The sequence below is a fragment of the Cygnus olor genome, chromosome 1 (assembly GCF_009769625.2).
Source record: "Cygnus olor isolate bCygOlo1 chromosome 1, bCygOlo1.pri.v2, whole genome shotgun sequence".
In the NCBI taxonomy this organism is placed as follows: Eukaryota; Metazoa; Chordata; class Aves; order Anseriformes; family Anatidae; genus Cygnus; species Cygnus olor.
Genome location: NC_049169.1, coordinates 134,348,340 through 134,367,800, shown reverse-complemented (window position 1 = coordinate 134,367,800; position 19,461 = coordinate 134,348,340). Strand labels below are relative to the sequence as shown.

The 19,461-nt window shown below is 35.8% G+C and overlaps 1 long non-coding RNA gene across 1 annotated transcript; it reads left to right on the top strand.

The window, feature by feature from the left end:
- Nucleotides 1-5,167: 5,167 nt before the first annotated feature.
- On the top strand, nt 5,168-18,778 carry LOC121062427. The gene is made up of 3 exons (XR_005815564.1): nt 5,168-5,386; nt 17,183-17,240; nt 17,928-18,778. It is a non-coding gene; the product is annotated as an uncharacterized LOC121062427 (long non-coding RNA).
- The last annotated feature ends 683 nt before the right edge of the window (nt 18,779-19,461 follow it).

Sequence of the window (19,461 nt, the reverse complement as noted above, 5' to 3'; positions counted from 1 at the left end):
CCAACAGACTAGAGTGGCTCCTTTCTATACAGACTGTTCTTCAAAATTCAGAGGTTTCAGCCTTAAGAAAGCAAGGACATATCTGATATGTATTCTCTGAAGGTGATAAAGAACAAAACTGTGCTTTGAATTGAAATTGAATTCCTTCCAGTTGTACAGTTTAAGAACTTAGAATACTTCCACCATCCTAGCTATAAATAATGATTTTTTATACAGATTCATCTCTCAAAACAAAATCCGGCAATCAGGTCTGTCTGCCTGTTAACATTGGCCTATCCAGTAAGGAAACAAACAAATAAGCAAAAAGCTAAGTTATAAAAAATGTTACCTAAGAGCGCATCCTTGTTTAAAAGTATTGGCAGTTTGTAGCTTCGGCTGCCATTCAGATCCAGCCTAAAACAGCTGCAGTTGACTAGCTATTTCAGTTGCTCCAAGACAGAAGTTTTCACATTTCAAAAGTGTATTAATCACTTTATTGTGGTTCTCTAAAGCTCTGAATTACTGCTCTGTGTGTTGGGCTTAAAACTGACAGACACCCTTTTTACTGACAGCCAGTCACAAACCTTAATTCCATTTTTTCACCTCTTAAAACAGCTTCCTCATGAGAGACAAAATAATGTTCTTTAAATAACACCTGCACAAAAACATTAAATTCCATAACAGAATACATTTAACTTCAATGAATTGCCTGTCCCTCCAAAGTTTTATGAGTCTTTCTGACCATTGAACAAGTCGTTGTAATTGCAGAAGATTTGATGTTAGATAGAAAAATAAACTTTCATTTAAAAAGCTTTCAAGCAGAACAGCTGCATTCAATCTTGTTCTGCATTCAATCCAATCCCATTTTAATTCTGATAGGGCTTTCAACCTGAAAATATGAGATTCACAATTAAAGTTAACTTCCTTGTTAAACAAAAGCAAACAACAAAACAAAAATTACAGTAATGGAAAGATCAATATATCATTTATCGTTAAAAGTCATTGCCATGAATAAAATCAAGATATAAAATGCAGGGTAGTTCTAACCTAAAATCTGGTTTCCAAATACAGTCCACACCTGACCCTGATCATATATCCCTTAAAATATACTTAAATATGGTAAAATATTAATAAAAATCCCTGGTTTCAGAGGAGTTATAATTTGTTTGGTTGGTTGGTTGGTTTTCACACAGAAGGTTGGAAGAGACCTCCAAGATCACCTAGTCCAACCTCTGACCTAACACTAACAAGTCCTCCACTAAACCATATCACTGAGCTCTACATCTAAACACCTTTTAAAGACCTTTGATCTGGATAGGCTGGACCGATGGGCTGAGGTCAACTGTATGAAGTTCAACAAGGCCAAGTGCCGGGTCCTGCACCTGGGGCGCAACAACCCCAAGCAGCGCTACAGGCTGGGAGATGAGTGGTTGGAAAGCTGCCTGGCCGAGAAGGACCTGGGAATAGTGGTTGATAGTCAGCTGAATATGAGCCAGCAGTGTGCTCAGGTGGCCAAGAAGGCCAACAACATCCTGGCTTGCATAAGAAGCAGAGTGGCCAGCAGGGCTAGGGAGGTGATTGTCCCCCTGTACTTGGCTCTGGTGAGGCCGCACCTCGAGTACTGTGTTCAGTTTTGGGCCCCTCGCTACAAGAAGGACATGGAGGTGCTCAAGAGAGTCCAGAGAAGGGCAACGAAGCTCTGAGGGGTCTGGAGAACAAGTCTTACGAGGAGCGGCTGAGGGAGCTGGGGTTGTTTAGCCTGGAGAAGAGGAGGCTCAGGGGCGACCTCATCACTCTCTATAGGTACCTTAAAGGAGGCTGTAGAGAGGTGGGGGTTGGTCTATTCTCCCACGTGCCTGGTGACAGGATGAGGGGGAATGGGCTAAAGTTGCACCAGGGGAGGTTTAGGTTGGATATTAGGAAGAACTTCTTTACTGAAAGGGTTGTTAGGCATTGGAATGGACTGCCCAGGGAAGTGGTTGAGTCGCCATCCCTGGAGGTCTTTAAAAGACGTTTAGATGTTGAACTTAGTGATATGGTTTAGTGGAGGTCTTGTTAGTGTTAGGACAGAGGTTGGACTAGATGATCTTGGAGGTCTCTTCCAACCTAGATGATTCTGTGATGATTCTGTGATTCTGTGACCTCCAGGGATGGTGACTCAAGCACCTTTCTTAAATAAGTTGGTTTTGATTGTAAAACCTACAACACAATGCTAACGTATCAGAAGCTCAATGGACAGTTTAGAACATTTTGATTTCAGGTACTCTTTGCTGGGTTAAAAACTGGCTGAACAGCCGGGCTCAGAAAATAGTGGTGAATGGAGTGCAATCCAGCTGGTGACAGGTCACGACTGGTGTCCCCCAGGGGTTAGTGTTGGGGCCCATCCTCTTTAACATCTTTATTGATGATTTGGATGAGGCAATTGAGTGCACCATCAGTAAGTTTGCAGACGACACCAAGATGGGGGATAGTGTCAATCTGCCGGATGGTAGGAAGTCCCTGCAGAGGGACCTGGACAGGTTGGATTGATGGGCAGAGGCAGATGGGATGAGGTTCAACATGGCTAAGTGCCAGGTCCTGCACTTTGGCCACAACAACCCTATACAACGCTACAGGCTTTGGGCAGAGTGGCTGGAAAGCTGTGCTGAGGAAAAGGATCTGGAGGTGTTGGTCAATGCTCACCTGAACATGAGCCAGCAGTGTGCCCAGGTGGCCAAGAAGACCAACGGCATCCTGGCTTGTATCAGGAATAGTGTAGACAGAAGGACCAGGGAGGTGATTGTCCTCCTGTACTCAGATCTAGTGAGGCTGCACCTCAAGTTCTGTGTTCAGTTTTGGGCCCTTCACTACAAGAAGGCCCTGGAACATGTCCAGAGAAGGGCTCCGAAGCTGGTGAAGGGTCTGGAACACAAGTCCTGTGAGGAGTGGCTGAGGGAACTGGGGTTCTTTAGTTTGAAGAAGAGGAAACTCTGGGGAGTCCTTATTGCTCTCAACAACAAAAGGAAGCTGTGGGGAGCTGGGGGTCAGCCTGTTCTCGCAAATAACTAGTGATAGGACTAGAGGGAATGGCCTCAAGTTGTGCCAGAGGAGGTTCAGGTTGGAAATTAGGAGACATTTCTTCTCAGAAAGAGCAGTCAGGCATTGGAATGGATTGCCCAGGGAGGTGGCAGAGTCACCGTCCCTGGGGGTGTTTAAGGAAAGGTTGGACATGGTGCTTAGGGGCATGGTTTAGTGGGTGATATTGGTGGTAGGGGGATGGTTGGATCAGATGATCTTGGAGGTCTTTTCCAACCTTAATGATTCTATGATTCTGTGATTTTGTGAATTACCTGTCATTTTATTGACATCAGTTTTATGTGGCTTATTGTTGTTGTTTTTTTTGTTTGTTTATTTTGTTTGTTGTTTTTGATTTTGGTGGTGGTGATTGCTTTGTCTCATTCTTTATGTTCTGAATGCTGTTTGTTAGAACATCTGGCAATTTTTTAGATCATTTAGTAGAATCCAAAAGATCAATATAATTCTCTGTGGAAGATTTATTACCAGAAGTAGCAAACAGAAGACTATTGTGTCATAGCTAACATGTGGACCAGGATGATAAATAACAGAAAAAAACACACAAAGCCATCTTTTGTTCAAGAAGTCAGTCACATGAACATATAAATTTCATGTTGGTATTTGCATGTAATCCTAAATTCAGTCCTACAGGGACACTGCTTTTCTGCTTATTAGAATCCTAAACTACTGCAACATGCCATCATCTGTCCAATCTGCTCTGCTCAGTGTCTTTGTATTCCTTATCAAGATTCCTTTTTGTCATGGTGTAATCCATTCATCTTTTGTTCCACTATACTAAAAGAAAGGAGTCACTGGGAGAGTAATCATTCTTTTTTGTTGTTGTTGGTGTTTTTTTTTTTTTTTTTTTCTTAGATTAACTCAGTGGCTCAATGACATTCATGCTCATTTCATTGTCTACATCTGTATGTCTTTCCTAGTCACTTCATTATATTTTGAAGCTAATGACAAGAACTTGTGGAACAAAAATAGTTTCTTATCTTCACTTCTGCCACAGCCACTTCCCCCAAAACCTCAGTGCTACAAATAGCACACACAAGGCCAACCTGCTTTTGTGATAAATTTATTTCTAGGTGTTCTAGGTGGAAGGCAACAGAATACAACATTTAGTATGTAAAGCATAAAAATATGGAAGAACTGATTTCTGGTGTGCCCCTCCCCCTCCCCCCCCCCCAAAAAAAAAAAAAAAAAAAAAGAAAGTTTCCAGCATTTCGTTGCTAATTTACACAGATCAATGGAGCTTATTCCTATTGTTCTCTCAAGTTTATGCAAAATCAAATTTCAGAGTCTTAGCAATAGTTTATGCTGATCAGCAGCATTATTTCCTGACACTGTGGAAGTAAAGTCAGCACTTTTAAGGAAATGCTGAACACCATCATTGCTTCTTAAACTGCGTAATTAGCAATTTGTGTCCATTGGTGCATCACTATGAAGGAAATTGCAAATTACATGGACATACCACTGTGAAATTGGTATAAAAAGACTTTGCTGAAGCAATGAGACTATTTATGGATTTCTTTATTAGAGGTAGTCTAGATTTGGTATAGAGTTAATTAAGAAATTATTAATGCAGTCTTTTCTGGTCATCTGATATTTCACACTATCTTGTTCAAAAATTTCAGTCACAGCAAGAAAATTACATAAGGAAATTTGCAACAAATCAGTCAATATTTGACATATGAGCCATTTTATTTACACTCAGTTAAGTAATGTTTTATTGAAAGCAATATAAAGTAACACTAAAAACCAACAAGGTGTTTAACTTTTAGCCCAAATGAAAAATGCAACTGGTAGGTATTGAAGAGGTTCAAAAGAGCCAATGAAGCTTGAGTAACCTAACTGAAATTTGCAGGTAATGATTTATGTATTTTTTAATTTGAACATTACTTGTAGAAGCAGGTATAGTTGCCTTTTCAAGAGCTTGAGCTCAATTGTGCTGTTTCCAACATAATTTTAGTCTAAGTCTTCTGCATTCAGGGTACATTTGATAATGAATATTGTTTCAGTCATTGAATGTCTTCCATGGGGATCCCTTTCTGATCTTTACATTATCGTCCCCATGAATGTGTTCTTCTGAAGCTGACATTTTGTTCTGTTTTCCTATTTTTGCAGGCAGCATTGTCTGGGTTTCCCAGCACACGCAAAGCCCAAAGTTCAGTAATCCTGTCATCCTTCTGGGCTAAACCTGGAGACTGGGTCTTCTCAAACCAGCTCACACGATGGGGGTTTTTCTTTGAACACGGCAGGATTTGCACAGGGGGACCTCCTCGAAGAGTTGCCTACTACTGCCCCCTTGTTGTCTCCTCCTCCTCCTTCTCCTTCCTCCTCCAACCTGGTAATTATATATAGCTTAAGGGAAAATAATATATATATATGGAAACAAAAAGCTATGACAGAGGTTAATAACTGAGCACACAAAGAGCCTTCTTAGCTGGGCTTGGACTGGGCTTGGATTTTTGTTTTTGAGCAAGCTAGTACTGCTATATCATATATATCCATACCATACTTAACTGCTCTTTAACTACATATTTGCAGTAGTTAAGTCAGATGTGAATTCTAATTTCTGTACTGAAAAGCTGTAGAAACTTTTTTTACAGAAGATGTAATGGATCGGTTTGCCTGCTAGAAGCCGTTTTATGCTCTTTAATAGAAAAACATATATTTTGAAATAAGGGCTTCAGTAAGTATTGCGTAATAAGAAACCAAAATCTCCATTTGGAAGATTCAGTATTTCGGAAAAGATCTTTTCAAAAAGACTGAAAAAAATGTGATTTAAATTGTCTAATGTGGTGCCATTTTATACTGGAATTTTGAAGACATGTTTTTCATCACTAACTATATAGTGATGAATACTCAATTGATGAATATGTACTGGGAGACTAAAGACTGTAACCTGAAAAATCATGCTTTACGCCAGCAAAAATGAAGAAGTCCAAGTCCTTCTATGATCTTAATTTGTGATACAGACCTGAGATTCTACTGGTAATTTTTAGAAGTCTGGTGGAATTTTGACTTTGTATAGCACATGCTTTAATGCATCAGAGAATGCCCAGCAAGTGAGGATTTGCCAAGCAGATAGACGAGGAACTATTTTGTTTTTGAACGTCAGCACATGATGCATATGAAAGACATCATACTCCTTATCATTGTAGAAAATGATATATTTCTGACCAAGCATAAGGAACTAATTCTGAATATGGAGGTAAAATTTATATCTAAAATATGCGCAGTCTGGATGGAAAGCAGGCAGTATTGAGAGAACCTTTGTACTTAAGTACTGATGGTGACTGACACTGCAGCTCTGCCACTGTTCATTTGCGAATACAGACTCAGAGAACAGGGTGAAGTGTTTGGGGCCTACCTCATGCAACTTAATGCAGGCTTTCCAATTGTGTTGACTCTTTGCAAAGAGTCAGCTGTCTCCCACAGTTAAAAGAACTCTTCAGTCTGATTCTGTTACCCAGGGGATTTTTTTTTTCTTCTTTATTTTTAAACAAGATGTGCCAAAGATCCTCCTGGGAATTTCTTTTTCCCCATTCCTACCTATAAGAATAAGGAGATCTTGTCAAGTTACTTTTACATATATATATATATATATATATATATGTATATATGTATATATACGTATATATGTATATACATATATATATATGTTATATACATATATATATGTATATATGCATATATATATATATATTCTCTCATTTCTAAGATGCTGTACAAAAACATTTCAAAAGTTTCAACATGCTATACAAGCACTTCCAAAGGAAAGTTGTTTTTGCTGTCATCACTACTGCTCAAGTATTACTGTATAAAAATTGTAACAGAATTTTGTTATAAAACAGAAATTCTAGCATAATTTCTTTAGGACTTGATTTCCTTTAGGGCTCCTGTTTCTGGAGCATGGGTATAATTTCTCATTAAATTGTCCATAACATATTTTTTTCCAAAGCCGTTTACATAACTCTGTAAGAGTTTACAGAACTAAATTATCTGTAAACTTTCTCTGAAAATCTGACTTCTAATGATACATTTGTTTCTGAATTGCATACTGAATATGCTATACAACTTCTATTGAGAGAATGAAAGCGAGAAAGAAAGAGAGAAAGAGAACGAACAAATGAACGAAAAAGAAAGAGAAGAGAAGAGAAGAGAAGAGAAGAGAAGAGAAGAGAAGAGAAGAGAAGAGAAGAGAAGAGAAGAGAAGAGAAGAGAAGAGAAGAGAAGAGAAGAGAAGAGAAGAGGAGAGGAGGAGAGGAGAGGAGAGGAGAGGAGAGGAGAGGAGAGGAGAGGAGAGAAGAGAAGAGAAGAGGAGAAGAGAAGAGAAGAGAAGAGAGAGAAGAGAAGAGAAGAGAAGAGAAGAAAGAGAAGAGAAAAGAAAAAGAAAGAAAGAAAAAAGATGAAAGGAAAGGAAAAGAAGGAAAGGAAAGGAAAGGAAAGGAAAGGAAAGGAAAGGAAGGAAAGGAAAGGAAAGGAAAGGAAAGGAAAGGAAAGGAAAGGAAAGGAAAGGAAGGAAAGGAAAGGAAAGGAAAAAGAAAAGAAGAAAGAAAGAAAGAAAGAAAGGGAAAGAAAGGGAAAGAAAAAGAAAGAAAGAAAGGGAAAGAAAGGGAAAGAAAGGGAAAGAAAAAGAAAGAAAAAGAAAGAAAGAAAAAGAAAGAAAGAAAGAAAGAAAGAAAAAGAAAGAAAAAAAGGAAGGAAGGAAGGAAGGAAGGAAGGAGGAAATGCATTAAAATTATGGAGAAGACTATTCTGTCTGGGAAACATGGGTATCAGAAGAATCATTGGGATCAAAGCCTATTTATAAAATGGGCTAAACAATACAGCTGCCTAAATAGGTGGCAAGCACTTAAAGAAGTGAAGACATATTTCAAAAAAAAAAAAAAAAAAAAGGTGAAACAGCATTCAAAACTTTGAAATAAATCAAAACATAAAAGTTAGTCTATGTTATCAATATTTTTTTTTCAGATGATGGGAATGCCATAGCACATGTATAAATAAGGGTCCTGATCTTAATTTGCCTTAAAAGGAGGGAAATGTTGAATGCATTTCATTATATTAAATTTAGATGAACTTCTCAACTTCCCTTGTAATCAACAGAAGAAAACAGATACTTTTTAGGGAATGAGTTAACCTCATCCTCATCCTCTGATGAGCCACACCTCAAAATGTCTGTTTTCTCCATTGACTGTAAGGGAAGATAACATGAGAAAATCAAATATAGCCAAATAAATCCCACATTTCTAAGATGAAACAAAATCATAGAATCATAGAATAGTTTGTGTTGGAAAGGGCCTTAAAGATCATTTTGTTCCAACCCCCCTGCCAGGAGAAGATGTGACCCGCTAGATCAGGTTGCTCAGGGTTCCATCCAACCTTGCCGTGAACACATACACGGATGGGGCATCCATGATATCCACAATTTTTCTGGGCAAAATGACCACCTCAAGTATCCCTGTACTTAAGATATATGCTGAATACACTGACACAACTACATTCTGGAGGGAAAATATTTGTAGGTTCTATTTTTTATAAAAACAAACTTAGATAAAGTGTTTTTGTCTCCCACTTTTTGGCAGCAAGTCACCAGAGGAAGTGATGCAATTCACTTTGCAGGTTGTGATGAAATCTATTTGTTCTTATTCGCCAATCTATAGGTTAATCAATTTAGTCAGTAACTGAACATACTTTAGACAAAACAGGAAAACAGAAGAAATACGATGCCATAACTTAGGCATCTGGGCATCTATTTAACATACAGAAGTTTAGTCAAACATTCCAAGAAACTCGTTATATTGAAGAGTCAAAATTGTTGTGCTCGTTGTAGAACGAGCTTAGACAGTCTGCTTTACAAATGCAGAGGTAGGTTGTGCCAAAAGGTAGGTAAACAGACTACTTAGTTTTATTTATTCATTTAAGAAAGACATAGATATGTGTGAAAAGTTGTTCTACTCAGTTGTAAGTTTGATTATTCTGATCTTTTCTTAAACATGTATTTAGAGAGACTCACAGGTATATTTGCTAGCAAGTATTTCTAGAGACTTCAGAAGTAAACAGGTATTATATTAGCTAAGCAAATACTTAAAATTGGATGAAAAATTTTTTCCCATTTCTGGTTCTTGGTATTATTCCTAGGTAGGTGGAACTGACAGCAATAATAAATTGACACATGTTAAGTAGTCCAAAAAAAGGCCTTAAAGAAAGTGAAGATTTTCAAGAAGTTTAGTAGAAAACTGATGGTGACTTTCTTATGTGTGTACTGACAGATAAAATGTCCAAGTATACAATGCTTTCATTTATTATAAACAAAAACCCCAGGGAGATTATTCAAAGTTAAAGAATTTCAGGCAGAAAGGAGCAGAAAATGGGAAATCTAAGAAAGGTAAATTTTCAACAAAACAAAACAAAAATAAAAATCCTTTGGTGTCACCCCCTTTATTTTTTATTATATATTTTTTTTTTTTTTTTGGTAGAAAATTGAGAGCTTATGGGAATGTTAATATAAAATTCTGGAAGTTAATTGTAAAATAGATTATTACTTTTTAAATGAAATTATACTCATGAGAATCAAATAATTTTGATTTGCTATGAAGTGAAATCTCATTTTTGAAATGAATGTGTGGACTACAGTAAAGAACACTAAGCAGATCTAGTTGACCAATGAAAAGAATTTAAAAAATATATAAATGACTGCTAAAATAGGTTTTAACTTCTGAGCCTATCTGTATCATGATATGTAATAGAATTCACTGATATTTGAACTCATAAATCCAAGTTAGTTAGTTTCTGCAGTGTGGTATTCATCATATATGGACTTACAGTCTGTCTGGGGAGCAGTCTAGCTAAGCTAAGATGAAGAAGGATTTGCCCAAGCCAATAGGTCTCACTTTTTCTCAGAAACAGTTAACACAAATGTGGATCGTGATTTGTTACTCTACACTTTCAAACTCCTTCAATACCGGGTGTAGAAAAGCTCAGACAGTGAGGCTCATAACCCATAATGATTCCTTCTACAACTCCACCACTGAAAGATAAGACTGTAATATCACCTGGAATGCCTTAGTTATTGAAGCACTTTGAATATGAGGGTTCTGGGTCCAGTCCTTCCCAAGATGAGAAGACCATGAAAATCAAGCTTTCTAAACATAGAGCAAGGTTAGAAAAGTACATAAAGATTTTTCATAGGGCCATAACATCAAGTGGATGAAGTTATTTATGATCACTGACTTATGACTGCTAAATTTAGAAATAGTGTAGGTAATGTTGTCTTATGTTGAGATATAACGCACCTCAAAGTGAGAAACAAGCTTATCTATGCAAGATATCTTATTACATTTGGATACCTATGTGAGCAGGAAACTCAAGAAAGCCAAGACTAATGAGTAGGCACAAATGCAGAGTAGTCACTGAATGAAAGTGAAGGATCTGGACTGTTGTCGGAAAAAAAAAAAAAAAAAAAAAAAAAAAAAAAAAAAAAAAACTTATAGGAAGTATTTTTGAAAAATAAATAGATTTTTTATTATTTATTTATTTTTAAGGAAAAGAAAACACTTTCTATGTGCAAAAAATTGCAGACTTGCAAGTGTTGTAGCTGTATATTAGAATTTCAGACTTACAAGTGCTAATACTTTTGCCTCAAAATTCTAATTGTATTACAGTTGGAGAGTTTATGAACATTTTTCAGTTTTATTGATCCTGTCATATAATTAAAATTTCAAAAGTGTGCATGATTACAGTTGCAAGCTTGATTAGGGTTGCCAGACTTGGGGCCTTTATTTAATAAAAGTGGATATGATAAGCCCCACACATATATAAGAAATAGTTACAGTTTCATGAGAATGTTGTTCAGAGTTAAAGTCAAAACCTACATACAGCCTTGAAAACAAAACAAAACAAAACAAAACAAAAAACAAAACAAACAAAAAAAAAACACAAAGAAAACAGTAGTTAAGTATACTAATTTTTATATTTATTGTTTCATGCCCACTATGGCAGGATTGGGAAGAAGGGTCAAGAAAAAAAGAGCAGAGCTTCTAAACATATATACCATTTAAATTCAGTTGCTGCTGTGCTGACAATGATAATGCTTCTACTGCCAAAATGGCATCTGTCTGCCCCGTATGGCCATATGACATACGTTACTTCTACTTAGGTTCTTACATTTTCTCAACTTTTGCTTTGAAATTGAGTTTGGAGCTACATAAGCTGCATCAGTTTATGCTTTCCTTAGCTCTCCATTTTGTAATTATTCTGGAACAGCTCTTAGTTTAAGAGGGTGAAGAAAAGATTCTGGAACCTCAGTGTTGGCAGGATTTAGAAGTAAATAATATGGGCTGAAAGCTAGGCAACCATCAGCATGGTAATGTTTCATGATAATGATTCCAAGAGAATGAAATCCTATTAGCTACCTACATGTCTAATCTTATTATTTGAAAGATTTTACATAAATAAAGTGAGAATTATATGGAGGGCAACTTTGAAGAGGAAAAGGTCCATTTTATGAAACATCATTGTAAATTTTCAGGTTCAATCTAGACCTACTGCATGTTACTGCTATAAGGAAATGATAGGCCAAGATAAGTAGTTTAAATATATGTTCTCCATTTCTCTCTTCTATTTCCCATTGCAATTTCCATCTTTTCTGTTCTTCAAAATAAACACAGCATGTCTTCTCTTCATAGAGTAGAAATGACATACTGCGTGTTTTTTCAAATTCTAACTCATGTCCTTCACTATACTGTTTCCTTAAAAAGTCAGCAAATAACAGTTATGAAGGCTATAATCAGTGAGGAATTTAAAGGTTCCCAATGCTATCAGTGAGTTTTCAAAGCACTGGTGATTCTGGTGACTTGGCTTTCTAATCTGAATTTCAAAACTGCTGTAAGAAGGTTCTGAATGCTCTCTAGCAACAGGAAGTCTTCCACTGATTTCAGTAATGTATGATCAGTACAACAACATTTGAGACAGAATACCAAAGAAACATTTTAAGAGGAACTTCTTAAATCTTTTTAGGCAAATTCCATTAAAGGAATAGGTTGAAAAAAGCTAGAAGGGTTTTCTTTGCCCTTCCAAAATAGGAACAAAACCACCAAAATCAAAAACCCAGCTAACATGTATGATTTTGTTACATTTTTATTAAGGGTCATTAATAAGCCCAATTCATAAGAAATACATATAAAATAGTACGTATGTCTTCTGAAACAGAGTTAAAAGAGAGTGTTATTAACTTGCAATACCCTAACAAAACCACTTTCTTTACTTCAGTTCCAAACATTTTAAGTCACTTAGAAAGTACAGTAACTAACATGTTCTGGCTACAAAATATTTCCAGGTGACAAACAGATCTCATTGGCGGCCTACATACACCATAGTCTAATTCTTCAATCTGCTAATTCTGTTCTTCCACACCTTTTTCCCCACACTAGTTGCAAAGCTGATATCTAGGAGTATTTCCCCTCACCTTAGAAGTTAGCACTAAAAGCAAGTACATTTTATTCTGTTAGTGCTCTATATTTGTACTGAAACCACTAAGTTTTTTGGGGGTTCCTGTGCAAGTTTTCAATAATTTCTAATTGCTAATATGTTAAAAAAAAAAGCTATTTCTATAAATTTATTTTTTTAAAATAACAATTTCATTATCACTATCATGTTTCACTAAGCTACATTTTATTTCTCTAATAATAAGCATTAAAACTAGTAGATTATTCATTATTTTAGAGTATTTTTAGAGTATTTTTAATCATACAAATGTGGCAATTGACGCTAAATCTGTACATTTCTGCTATATTATAGATCCAACAGAGAATGAAAAATAATTTGCATGTAAGTTTTATTTTAAAAATGAAAATCAGGACTATGTTTCACCTTTAAGTAAAGTAGAATTTGTTTTTCGTCATTTTAGAGAAGTCTCTTTGCCCTATTTTAACTTTTGCCATATGAGACTTATAGTTGTTGTGTACACACACACCAAAAACAAAAAACAAACAAACAAAAAAACACTTTCCCTGCTACCCTTTTTTGTTTGTTTGTTTGAAGAACAAAGCTATCCATATTAAAATATTCTCACCATAGCTTCCTTTAATTAGGAAACTAGAAAGACAGAGAAAAATATAAAAAGAACATAAGAAAAATAGTAAGGATACGTCAGATAAGCAAAGAGGTTTGTGAGGACATGATTAGTGGAAAAAATGTTTGCTGGAGGGAACAAAGGAACAGTGAGGAAGAAACTAAGACAAGGGAGGAAAGTGTGCAAGAGATAAAAGTTTTAGAAAAGTGTGGGGTAGTAAATAAAAATATACACACAAAACCTTTAAAATGGGATATCTTATGAGGAAAGGGAAAAATGTAAATAAACGTGAATGTAAATGTAAATGCAAATGCAAATACAAATGCAAATGAAAATGAAAATGTAAATAAATACAGTTGCAATGAAAAACTTATAAAGCTTATAAAAATAGAGCACAAATAGAATAGGATATCGGTAGATCAGGAGGAAGCAAAAAGGGAGAGGCAGGATAGTGATATGGCAATGGTATGCAAAAGATATGATGATGGCTTTCTATGCTGCAGGAGATCAAAAAGAGTGAGTGGTGTCTTTCCACAGCATCTATAGGAGACTTCGGCATACATCTGAAATTCAGTTTTAAACCTGAAATGACAGTTCTGAAATTGAACCATGCATATTTCTTGCATGTTCAAAGAAAAATGAGAAACCGAATGGAGCATATGCCTTATGAAACAGAATTACATACTTTTAAAACAAATCAACCCCCTCCCCCCACATCACATTATTTCTCAGTCACTGTAGTGATCTTGAGTTGTTCAGGGTTGTAATTCTTCTACAATATGTTTTTACAATGCTTTTGGGGTGAGGAGTTGAGGAAATCAAAAGTGAGGAAAGCAACTTTTCCTCTATTTTCTGTAGCATATGACACCCATTTACAAGGCAAAAAACTGCATTTTCATTATGTAGGAAAAATGAAAATTCACAAGACTAATCTTCCAGAATAGATTTTTAAGCACAGGGTAAAAGAGTATTCTTAGAGTATGTGTTCTCCTTATCACCCATCAAAACTGGGTTATGATTTATTTAGGATTGCAATATCTGAGGCTGGTTGAGGATAGTTGGCATTGCAAAGCTTTTAAGCTTTGCAGCATTTTGAATTCTATTCTTATCCTCAGAAGATGGAAGTTTCCTATCTTTTTTTCTCTTGAGATACTGCCCTACTACTGGAGAAAAATAAATGTTCAGCTAAAGAAGTTTGACAGTCCTTTCCCTCATGGTCACTTGTCGCTGCAGACTGTATAGGAAACTTGTCTACATTACAGCTCCAAACTAAGATGATGAGAACATGCAAGAGACTTTACCTCTCCTCTCTTCCTTTTGAGTCTGAATCTCCACAGGAAGCAAACTTTGGGATCACAGGCCAGGTGAGAGCCCCAAGTGTACTCTGAACAACCACAGGACACAGACTGTAAAACTAGGAGTTAACATTTAATGAAACATCATTTTGAGGATTGGATTATCCTTTACTGCCTGCTCCATTTTCCAGTCCCAATTAGATTCCTAAACTGCAAGCACATCTGTTACAAAACTTAAAATTAGAGGTGAATGAAATATAGTTTTTATAGTTTTTTTTTTTTTTTTTTCAGTTTTATGAAAGGTATATGAGAAAGTTCTCCAAAAGAAAACTAACAATCAAAACAAAACAGATTGTTCTGTGTGAAATAAGTTGGACACTTTTGAGTTTATAGCTCAGAATAAGTTTATTATTATTATTATTATTATTATTTATTCATACATATCTAACATATGCATCAAAGAAATAATTGTAAATCATTAGTGTTAATTTTTCTGTATTTTATATATTAGATTCATAAAATGATACCAATTAAGCCAATATAGGATACATTAAGGTGAAACTTCTGTGCAATATCTCAAATGTTGTGGTTCATTACATAGTGTGGGATCATTTCGCCTTCTTTAGCCATCTCTACTACTTAGTTATCTATAGATTAGCCAGTCCTCGTAGGTTCCCTTTTGAAAGAAATAAACAAACAAACAAAAAGAAGAATAGGTACTTTGTTATATCCTGCCTCACACATATGGATGTTAGATGTCTTTATCTGGTCACAAGAAACTCACCTATAAATTTGGTGTTTATGCTGTAACTAGGAGGAATTGCCTAAAAGCACATGGTAACAAAGGCAAATGCAAAAACTACCTGGGACAGAATTACCCTATGCACCAGTACATGCTGTGGGTCAACTGGCTAGAAAGCCACCTTTTCAGAGAAGGTCTGGCTGCCCAGGTGAACAATAAGTTGAACTACATCTTCTTATAGCAAAGAAGGCCAACTGCTTAATTTCAAGAATGATACAAGCAGATCAAAAGAAAAAAAAAAATCTCTTTTGGTACTTGTGAGACTGTTACATTTTCGGCTTCTCAGTACAGGAAAGACACATGCTAGAAAGAGTCTGGTGGAGGGCCACTGAGATAGTCATGGTGATGAAGCACAAAAAATATAAGGAGATTTTGAAAGAAATATGCTTGTTCGGCTTTAAGAGGAAAAGTCTAAATGGGAACCTTATTAGTGTCTACAGCTACCTAGTGCGAGGGTATAAAAGAAAGCAGGGCCAGACTTCTCAGAGGTGCACAAGATAGTGCAAGAGGCAAGTAACACAAGTTGGAACACATGAAAATCTGTATTCTGTAATTCTGTATTCTGTATTAAAAAAAAAAAAAAAAAAAAAAAAAAAAAAAAAAGGTGGGAAGAGGCTGCCCAGAGAGGCTGTGAAATCTCCATCCTTGGAGATTCATGACTTGAGGACATGGCCCCAGGCAACTCAAAGTAACCGTCCTCACTTTAAGCACGCAGTTGGCCTAGAGAACCCTGGAGGTCCCTTTCCAACTGCATGCTATTCTGTGATTCCATGAAAACAACAAGCATATAAGGGTCAAAGCTGTGACAGGGAAGACATTAGAATTGCCTTCAGTCTGAAATTTGTCACTCTCCACAAAAAAATCGTTGCAGTAGTATATGCTAACTTCTCTGAGATGGAAGAGAGGAAGGACAAAAAAATAGCACAGGAATTGACATTTGTTTGGTGAACAGTAGCAGTTGTACCATTTCTTAACACAGATGAGAATATGCGATTGAGACCACTATCATAAGCTGAAGAGAATCAACCAAATTTAAGTAAACAAGTTTGATAACATTGCTGTAATTAAAAACAAGTAGCTGAGAAAGTATTATACATATGCATTCCTCTAAACAACTATTGCTATGTACAGAGAACTGTCATTGACATATAACAGAGGTGTGTTTAGATTGAAGAATCAGAGGATGATAGCAGAGGCTTGGAAGTCCAGGTACAGAATTATTCCAGAAAACCTGGACTGCAAACATAGATGGCAACTTACTGATGACTTTGAAAAGCAACCTGGAGAGGTACCAACTTTATAGTGTAACAAAAGCAATGATAAAAAGGACAGTAACAAAACATGACCTAATTGAGATAAAGCCATTAGGGACAGTATCATAAAGGTATATACTGAAGGGTATTGAGAAAACAGGAAACTTTATGTTGGAGAAAATTATTTTTGAAGAAAAGTGCAGAAAATGTATGTATAGTCACTTCTGAAGAGAGATATACATCTTGAAGAAGGGTAAGAAAAAACAAAACTCTGCTATTTTACATTTGCCATCCACTAAATACAAGTCATGTGACGATAATGTATAGAATTGTGTTGCAGCCTACGAAAGCCCATCACTGGTAGCATAACTGGAGCTGCTTTCACATAAGTTTGCAGCAAAAATGCTTAATCATGTTAACACTTTACTTCCGAATCAGGTAAGCTGAACTCATCAGTGATATGGTGTATTGTCACATGGGGACATATTGATTTATTGTCTTCACAGGGACATATGCCTTTTTCATTTTTGCTTGATATAATTTGCTTGATCTGGTACCATAGACTTGATTTTAAACAGAACACTACACCAATGACATCCAAATGTACTTTTTTTTTTTTTTTTTTTTGTCAGTATTTTACCAGAATGAAGGAGAAACAGAACAGTACACCAATGACATCCAAATGTACTTTTTTTTTTTTTTTTTTTTTTTTTGTCAGTATTTTACCAGAATGAAGGAGATGAGAATCTTCACATAGTCTCACAAGGAAGACTCAGGTTAGCATGTCAAAGTTCTTGTGTATGCAGGACATTCAAAGGGGATGGTCAACAAAGGCAGAAGGTGTCAGAGCACACATGCAAGATCATAACAATGTGGACAGTAAATTAAGGCTTAGATTGTGCTCAGATGTTGTTCTCAGGATGCATTGTAAATATATCCAGTGCATGAGATTTAACTCTAGTTCTTCATGAAACGTTTTACTGAAGTCTAGTAGTTTCATTTTACCCCTTGAAAGAAAATAAATTGTGATAAATTGTGTCCTAAATGTTAGATTCATTGGTGTTTGCTATCTACCCAACAAGCTTGACAATAAATACCAACTCTGAAGTTTACATGTGTGGACACCTGTCCACCACTCTCACCCATGACAGAACTGCTAACTCATTTATCATATGTCATTAAACCACCTTCAGGCAGCAATAGATTTTTGTTTGCAGTAGCATTTAATTTGTATGATAGGAGGAGGAATGGAGAATACTCTTACAGAAAAACAAAAAAAAGGATTAATGGCATCTCTAATCAAAGTCAGACAATACAAACATTGTTATTTTAGGGTTCTTGTCTGGCAGTTTTATGAGAATGAATTATTTATCTCCATTTCTATGACCTAGATTGCATTTTACATTTTAACACTAACCCAGTTTTAGTTTTTTTGTTTGTTTGTTTGTTTGTTTTCATTTAAGCTCACTATGAATGTTTCCAGCTGGGTTCTGTCAGCCTCTGTTCCACCATAAATCATATCTGCCTTCAGATCCAAAGGTGCTAACTGATGAAGCAGAAATAATGCAATCTCAGCTGGCTTTGTGGCCTACTTACAGCACAGCTATAGTAGGAATGCAGACTGCCACTACGTTCTTCTGGATAATTCCATAAAAATGTTATATCCTTTCCAACTCAATGTTTTGTAATCCTTCCAGTTCCTGGGACTATTCTTTTCACTGAATATAAAAAAAAATGCTTACACTGCATTATTTTCAGTCAGAAAGAAATACTGGAAATTGATCCAATATCCTAGCCAAGGAGGGATGATCCACAGTTTTAAAAGCATTCACTTTTCATCTTCTTTCTTACTATTTGTGTTAATACTGTGGTTGAACCTAATGGTTAAATATTATGCTTTAAAATTAAACACCAGGTTCTAAGGCTTAAGACAATAACTATTAAAGACTGAACAAAACCTGAGGGGGTGAGAACATAAAATCAATGCACACTTCTCTGTTGTAGAACTTATGTACAATAATGTATTCCTATGTTTTATAAATCACTCTGTCTCTGGGAATGAAGAAGGCAGATTAAAGGCAGGGAGGTTTATCTTACTCTTCTGTTGTTTCCTACTTCTAAACTCCAAGCTTATATATGGGTCTTGGTCTTTGTCCCTTGTATTTTGAGTTAATAAATGTTATTACATTTCCCACAATTCTGCCTTTCCATTTCTGAGCCCAGTTTTAGAGAGAAGGTATGTAAACCAGGATTATTTTTATTTTTGTCTTTTCCCTGCCTGTTTGGTTTGGTTTGGCTTATCTTCTTTTGTGTGTGTGTGAAGAAAAATATAATATAAAATAAAATGGTAAGAAGATGCAAATGAACACAAATGGCTGTATACATATGTACAAAATGCATTCATGTATGTATGATAATGAAGTTATAAATACAAAATATGATCTTTTAAGAACAAAAAAAATGTTTATATGCCATTCTTTATTCTTTGGGAAAAGAAGATTCATGTAAGTATCTCTTGGTATCATTCTTCATGGTGACTATATAAATTTATATCTCATAGTCTCTGTTTCTATCAAAAAAAAAAATCCTTGTGCAGTGGTAAGATTGTAGGATTTCAGATTTAAAAATATTTAGCAAGTTAATTATTGTTATGAACTGTTCCTTGCCTTTGTCCCTTCATTTAAGTTAATACAATAATATAGTAAAAAAAAAAAAAAAAAGTATATTCAAATACAGATTAGATTCAGTATATTGTTCAGAAAAGTTGTTTGGTCCTGACAGTGGAAATAATAGAAACAGAATTGGTTTTGGTAACTCAAAGCATTAAGGACGCAAGTTCCTTGAACCTTCACAGAGATAAATAATGAAAAAAATGTCCTTTGTCTACCATGAGTGATTGGAAGATGACAGTCTGGTGTGATTATGAAAAAGAGACAAATGGCTACCAGATATCCAAACCATACAATATATCCAGTAAATATGGATAAAAACTTCCTT